This window comes from Tachyglossus aculeatus, chromosome 5 (genome assembly GCF_015852505.1).
Source record: "Tachyglossus aculeatus isolate mTacAcu1 chromosome 5, mTacAcu1.pri, whole genome shotgun sequence".
Taxonomy (NCBI): domain Eukaryota; kingdom Metazoa; phylum Chordata; class Mammalia; order Monotremata; family Tachyglossidae; genus Tachyglossus; species Tachyglossus aculeatus.
Genome location: NC_052070.1, coordinates 42,226,294 through 42,234,701, shown reverse-complemented (window position 1 = coordinate 42,234,701; position 8,408 = coordinate 42,226,294).

The window sequence follows — 8,408 nt, the reverse complement described above, 5'->3', positions numbered from 1 at the left end:
GGGATTTCAGAGTTGGTGAGATGAGAAATGGTGCAATGACTGGTGATGATGAAATCTAGTGTAGTAGGAATCATATTTACTAAGCACTTACTGCGTTCAAAGTTCTGGGAATGAATATACATGTAAGAATTAGTCGTGGTCAATCACCTCCAAGGGGCTCACATTCTAAGAATAAGGGAAGAAGAGTGCTGGTGACAGGCACATAAGGAGAAAATAAAACAATAAGAACACCAAATGAACATAAAAGATGAAGACAGGGATAAATACAAAATAAAAGCTGGAGTGCACTGTGGGTAGAAACAGAGTTTCAGGCTTCTAATGGCTCAGTCAATCAATCAGTCAATTGTATTTCCTGAACACTTACTGTGTGCAGAGCACTGTACTAAGTGCTTGGCTCAAAGTCCAGCTGTCTTAGCCATGGTGACCACCAAAGTTGACTTTCCCAATGTTCTAAATTTTGTTGAGGTGGCAGGCTGATGCAGTCTTCTGTCCCTCCTGTGGATTTGGAGCAAGGCAGGCTGGGAAGGAGGCCCTGGGTATGTGCTCAGGTTACTGAGTGAGTGAGAAGCGGGGAGCCGGGTGGTGGAGTTAAGAAGTTAGAGGATGGAGGCAGCTGAGGCTTCATCAGTAACATGCACAGGGATATTGACGAGCGCACACTATGCTTGACTCTTCTTTCTCCATTCACACTGCTACCATGCTGGTCTAAGCACTTGCCAGATACCATCTTAATAACTGCATCAGCCTCCTAACTGACCTCCCTGCTTCTCGCTTCTTCAGGCCATACTTCACTCTGTTGCCTGCATCATTTTTCTGCAGCCCTACTGAGAGCTCACCTCTTCCAGGAGGCCTTCCCAGACTGAGCCCCCTCCTTCCTCTCCCCCTCCTCCCCCTCTCCATCCCTCCCGCCTTACCTCCTTCCCTTCCCCACAGCACCTGTATATATGTTTGTACGTATTTATTACTCTATTTATTTATTTATTTTACTTGTACATATCTATTCTATTTATTTTATTTTGTTAATATGTTTTGTTTTGTTCTCTGTCTCCCCCTTCTAGACTGTGAGCCCACTGTTGGGTAGGGACCGTCTCTATATGTTGCCAACTTGTACTTCCCAAGCGCTTAGTACAGTGCTCTGCATACAGTAAGCGCTCAATAAATATGATTGATTGATTGATTGATTGATTGATTTTTCTGAAACATCTTTTGCACACAGATGAGGTAACCAAGATACAGAGAAGTGAAGTGACTTGCCCAGTGTCACTCAGCAGACAAGTGGGGGAGCCAGGATTAGAACTCATGTCTTTCTGACTCCCAGGCTTGTGCTTTCTCCAGTAGGCCTTGCTGTTTCCCTATTGAGGAAACAATTCCTTTTTGGTTCTACGAAAAGGGTGTAAATGACCAGCTTGCTCTCTTCCCTTTCTCTCTGCCTGTCCCTCCCTACCTCCCTCCCCAAGAGGCCCAGGAGAGCAGGAATTGAATCCCCATTTTCTAGCTGAGGAAACTGAGGCCTAAGAGGTTAGGTGACTTGTCTAAAGTTATACAGCAAGTCAGGGATACTTCTGGGATTAGGAATGAGGTCTCCTAATCCCCAGAACAATATGCTTTGAAATAGGCAACACTTTCTGCCTAAATGACATAGGAAATGCTTATAGGATTTACCCACAAAAATGTTATCTTAGCCCCCTGTGAGTCAGGGAAGATGCCTAACCTGATTATCTGGTATTTACCCCACCGCACTCAGTATAGTGTTTGGCACATAGCAAGTGTTCAGCAAATACCACAATTATTATTAATACTTTTCCTGTCCTAGGTGCTGAACGTTCATTTTGAGTGCAAGGGGTGGAAATGGGGTAGGGATTTGAGAAGAAATGGGGGAAGGGAGAGCTACCAGGTCCAGAAAGGCACCATTTGGGGTCTTTTCAGCTCTGGCTGGAATTTCTCAGGTCTTGTCAGAGGCGTATGGAGGGTAAAGTCTGGGGGGCCCCAACTCAAACCTCTATAGAGTCAGCACCTGAGGTGCCCTGCCTAACAGACTCGGTCGACCGCCCCTGGGAGCAGGTCATTGACTCGCCGATGGAGGGGATGTGACTATTGTCATAATTATGGTATTTATTAAGTGCTTACTTTGTGCCAAGCACTATTCTAAGCACTGGGGTAAATACAAGGTAATCCGATTGTCCCACGTGGGGCTCACAGTCTCAATCTCCATTTTACAGATGTGCTGAGGCACAGAGAAATTAAGTGACTTGACCAAGGTCGCACAGCAGACAAGTGGTGACACTGGGATTAGAACCCACGACCTTTGACTCCCAAGCCTGTGATCTTGCCACTAGGCCACGCTGCTATTATGGAATGAACCTGCTTCAGCCCTTCTCCCAGACCAGCCAGCACCCTGACTCCCTCAGGAAATGCACATCAAAGGCTTGTGCGCTCCGTCATGAATGTCTCAAGACCTGGGGGAGTGTCAGCAGAAATCTCCAAGTTCCCACACCTGTCTCTTACCCGAGGTGATCAAGAGGTTGTTTTGATGGGCTCTTTGCAATGAGGCTCATTATTTTTAAAAGAGAGCGATTTTGCACAATTTTCCGTGTCACTCAGAGGGCTTGCTTCATCTTGAAGGTGCTCGGGCTGGCTGTTAGAGGTATATCATGGGACCCATCTGGCCAGTCAGCCACCCGGGGTAAAAATAATATGTTGGCTATTTGCATTTGACTGTGCAGATGTGTGGCTCATTGGCAGTGAGGCAGTACATTTCCTAACCCAGAGGAAAGAGTCCCGTGGGAACCAAAGGTGGGAATCAATACATGACATTGGATGCTTTGGGCTGGAGTCTTTAATCTTGTTGTGGAGAGCACTACTACTTTCATCGTCACTTAATATTGGCCAGGCATATTGTCAAGTGCTGGGGATAAAGGACCAGATAACCAGAATGATAGCTCATTCCTAATCCCAGAAGTATCCCTGACTTGCTGTATAACTTTAGACAAGTCACCTAACCTCTTAGGCCTCAGTTTCCTCAGCTAGAAAATGGGGATTCAATTCCTGCTTTCCTGGGCCTCTTGGGGAGGGAGGTAGGGAGGGACAGGCAGAGAGAAAGGGAAGAGAGCAAGCTGGTCATTTACACCCTTTTGGTAGAACAATAGGGAAACAGCAAGGCCTACTGGAGAAAGCACAAGCCTGGGAGTCAGAAAGACATGAGTTCTAATCCTGGCTCCCCCACTTGTCTGCTGAGTGACACTGGGCAAGTCAGTTCACTGCTCTGCATCTTGGTTACCTCGTATTTATTGAGCACTTACTGTGTGGAGAGCACTGTACTACGCGCTTGGGAAGTACAAATTGGCAACATATAGAGACGGTCCCTACCCAACAGTGGGCTCAAGGCCCTTAAGCACTTTTGTTGTGGAATTCTCCATTCCTGCCTTCTTCATTGGGAGTCTGATGGACTCCCTGGCTGGGAAACCAAAATAAAGGACCAAGGACATCATGGGAAAGTCAGGCCTGGAACCCCACCTGGTATCTAGTGATGTGGAAAGGGTCATTCTTCAACTGAACTCTTGCTCCTGTTGACATTTCACCCAAGGCATCATCACCTCTGAATCACAAGAATAGCTTCAAGTTTACCATTTAAACCTTTTGGACAACCTTCTGTAAAACGCGGAGCATTAATCTGATTTACAAGGAATCCTCCATTTCTTGTCTCCGAGAGTGGCCTGACATTTTGGGTGTTTTCATTCAAACGGTTTTGGGGGGTTTCTTCTGGCACCTGAAATGAGCATGCTCTTTCTGCTAATTTATAGGTGAATGTTCCTGAAGGATGAAACGGTAATAAATTAAGGATGGAAATCAGGTCCGTGTGAAATCTAAGTTTCATTGCCCTTCGGATTTTCCCCAAGGCCTCCTAGACTGGCAGACAGCCGGGACTGGCCCCCTTGGGGAGGGAAGTGGGGAGGGATGGGCAGAGAGAAAGAGAAGAGACCAAGCCAGTCATCTATGCCCTTTCATGAGAATGATAGAGAAACAGCATGGCTTAGTGGTTAGAGTATGAGCCTGTGAGTCAGAAGGACCTGGGGTCTAATCCTGGCTCCATCACTTGCCTGCTATGTGACCTTGGGTAAGTCACTTAACTTCTCTGGCCTCAGTTACCTCATCAGTAAAATAGGGATTAAGATTGAGCCCCATGTGGGACATGGACTGTGTCCAACCTGATACGCTTGTATCTACCCCAGCAGTTAATATGGTGCTTGGCCTATAGTATGCTCTTCTTCTAGTCTTCTTCTAGACTGTGAGCCCACTGTTGGGTAGGGACCATCTCTACGTGTTGCCAACTTGTACTTCCCAAGTGCTTAGTACAGTGCTCTGCACACAGTAAGTGCTCAATAAATACGATTGAATGAATGAATGAATGAATGCTCTTAACAAATACCATTAAAAAAAGATACCGTTTTGAATATGATGAGCATGTTTATTCTGGAAGGGGAACTGCTGTCTCCATTTCAGAGCTGGGCTGATAGCATTTTGCCTCTCCAAAGGAATATCACCAAGGCCTGTGAGGAGTCTAATCCCTGAGGGAAAAGCCCTGAAGCCTCAAACGAGTACTTGGTCCTGGTAATCAGTCAATCAATTGATCAATGCTATTTATTGTGTGCCTATGATGTGTGGAGCACTGCACTAAGTACTTGGGAAAGCACGATGCAACAGAGTTGGCAGATGCCATCTTTGCCCACAGTGAGCTTCCAGTCTACAGGGATGCAACATGAATAGAAAGGTAATGTGGCTTAGTGGAAAGAGATGGAAGTCAGAAGCACCGGCTCTTCCACTGGGGACAGGGTAAAGCAGAAGGAGCTGGGAGATCCACTATTACTTCAAGAGAAACAGGTTTCTGACTGACTGACTTAAAGCTCCATTCTCACAAGACTGGCCAAGACAGAGATGTTTTCAAAGGCCAGAGAGCCTTGCTGGACCCAAGAACAGACAATTGGTGTTTGCCTCGACTAGGTATTGGAAGCCAATCAGACATAGTCACCTGGCTGCAGGCCTGAAATCCACAGTGGCCCAATCAGATGCAGTCATGTCATACCCAGGGTATCGAGATCGCAGGCTTAAAGATACTGGAGGCATGTGAATGATGGCAGTTGTGCTCGCAGCCACAATGGCAAGTTTATTGTAGAAGTTACAACAAAGAAAAGCAGTAACCAATTAATCAAGGATTTCTGGATTATCAAGAGGGCCTCCTGGTTAGTGTAGATCCTGGGCAATCCATCAGGAGAATTGTCTCCAAAGGGGTGCATCTGACAGTGGGAAAACCACAAACCAAAAGCAAAACTTAGCTGCTGATCAGGGAAAGGGGAGGGTAATACTCACCCAAAAACCACCAGAAAATGACCAGCTGGAATCCTTGAAGTTCCTGCATTCAGTCACGGAGTCCTCTGGACATCCCCGAGAATCAAGTCCGGGTCGACCACTCACCCACCTATGAGGTGTCCCATGATGGGCCCCAGCACAAGTCTGAAGGAGCCTGATAAACCCTTGGGTGAGGGAGCAGATCACTAAGAGACAAGAGTCATGGTAATTTCTAATTGGCTGGCTACCGAAGAAGGCCCCCCATTTTTGAGGAACTCAGAAACCGCAGAAACAGAAGGTTTCCCCACATGGGCAGGTGATTTAGCAAGCTTATGGGGCAGTGTCTACCTTTCCCTTACGGGGTCCTGAAATGGCTGCCTGTCGCAAATGGAGTCAGTCATGTCAGGCTAACTGGTCACTCAGCTACAAGCCTGCAATCAACAGTGGCCCACTCAGGTGTGGTCACCACACTGCAGGTCTGCACTCCATAGTGGCCCAGAAGTTTACAAAATAACATCATTCCTGTCGTGTTTTGGTTACCAATGCGGCAACTCAGAGGAGACAAGTGACCCCACTGACCTTTGTCGGCATGGCGAACCCCCCTTTCACCAAAAAAAAATATGGAAAAGCCCCTTCTTCAGTCCTTCTAGTCCAGTTTCAGAACAGTGATACATTCTGCCTAAAAACCTTCTAGACCAAATATTTTATTTTAGATGCTAACAAATTTGCCCTGGCAACTCTTGTGGCTTCTCCCAAGCAATGTTACTTATTGTGTAATTATTATAACTGATCATCAGCAACCTGAAATCGTATTTACAAACACAATGCCCCCCTTCCGGCCCCCGAGACACACACACACACACACACACACACACACACACACACACACACACACATAAATCACCTTCCCAGGAGCAGAGACTTTCTATACTAATTGAATGTCGCTGACGTGACAATACATTGCCTCATGTTTTATTTATTTGAAAAGCAGGAAAACCACTTCAAATTGTTAGAGGAAACAAAAGCAGAACAAATGATCAAAGGGAAAAAGCCCTGCGAGACTCCTTGCAAAGACAAAACACAGTGTGGCTGATTAGTTACGAAGGAGCGAGGCAGGGAGGGAGCAGTGGGTGGTATCTAGAATGTCATTTAGACTCTCCACTGGAACGGATTCACGGAGTTACCACTTAAATTATTGAAAAGTGTTCAAATTGTGTTCAATTTCGGCTATTGCTGGTCTGGAACAATAGCACTTGGGGCAAACATCTTGGAATTTCTTTTCTGGCAAGCAAACTGGGATTAGATCTAGAGAAAGGAACAGGGAAATGTAGAGAAGGCGGAGGAGGAGGCTAGAAGCAGCAGTGGAAGGGCTGATGGGCTGGTGGGCTGGATGGTACCCAGGTTTGGGACTCAGACTCTCTCTCTTTCCTGCTCTACCCTGTATTCTCCCAAGCACTGTATTCTCCCAAACACTCAGTATGGTGCCCTGCACACAACAAGCACTCAGTAAATAATAATAATAATAACAATTATAGTATTTGTTAAGAATTTCCTATGTGCCAGGCACTGTACTAAGTGCTGGGGTGGAAACAAGCAAGTCCTTGTCCCACCTGGGTTTACAGTCTTAGCCCCATTTAATAGATGAGATAACTGAGACACAGAGAAAGACCACACAGCAGATGAGTGGTGGAGCTGGGATTAGAATCCATGATCTTCTTACTTCCAGGTCTGTGCTCTATCTACTACACCAGGCTGCTTTTGATGGATTAATTGACTGAGCATCTGGGGATGACACTGACCATATTGCCTTAATGTCAGACCCTCACGAGCCTGGATTCAAGCCAGAGCAGTGGATAAGGTGGTTCCTGTCGTCAAACCCAAGGCTTTGGGCAGTGCCTTCCCCCGGGGCTGGGTGGCGAGGAGGGGACCAGAGAGGAGATCAAATGCCCGGTGCCTGGGACTCCCGATGGCATCTATCATCCCTGCCGAGTGGTGCCTGTGAGGGCCGCTGTCCTTCAGCGAAGGACAGAGATGTGATTTTCTAGACAAACATCAAGGTCTTATCTTTCCATTTCAAGAATACTCCCAAGTCAGGCAGAAAATTCCACCTAAAATGTCATGTTGCTAATATTTATGATTTTTGACTAGCTCAGGTCTGTCTGCTCACTTACTCTTTTTCCAGAGAACGTGCCCAGACAAGCACACACGCACGCACACACACACACGCACGCACACACACACACACACACGCATGCACGCACATCCCCACCCCCACCCCCAGGCAATTCTGGACATTTCCAAACCTGTGGCCTGGACAAGAGGGTCTTACACCTCTTACTCGTAACCTCTCCTGTCTCTTCCTCCTGGGTCTCCCCGCCCCCTCGGTTGTTTCGGCTTGCAAAAGCGCGTGCAGAGATGGGGCAGATGTGAAGATTATGGAACTACAGAGGTTGTGGGGAAAGCTAGCATGGAACAGATGTTCCCCAAATCCCACAGCCCCAGGACAAGGGGCATCCACTGGAGCTTGAGAGTGAGGTTCGAAACAGTCTAAAGGAAGCACGTCTTCACCGAGGAAGGAAAGTCTAGTGAATTCCACTCCCATGGGAACCCAAAGAGCTGAAAATATGAACTGGTTCAAGCGGGGTTTGGTTCACTTCATGGAAAATAATAACAATAATAATTATGGTGTTTATATTGTGCCAGGCATTGTTCTAAGCTCTCGGGTGGATACAAGCAAATCAGTGTGGACACAGTTTCGGTTCCACATTGGGCTCACAGTCTCAATCCCCATTTTACAGATGAGGTAACAGAGGCCCAGAGAAGTGAAGTGACTTTCCAAGGTCACACAGCAAACGAGTGGCAGAGCTGGGATTTGAACCCATGAACATCTAACCTCCACTCTATGCTCTATCCACTATACAACAAGATGTCAATGACAGCCTGCAAGAGGGAAAGTTAGGAATGTGGAGAGGACAGGAAAAGGTGTTTGATGGTCCTTCCCTTATTATTAATAATAATAACAATGATAGCATTTGTTAAGCACTTACTATGTGTCAAGCACTGTC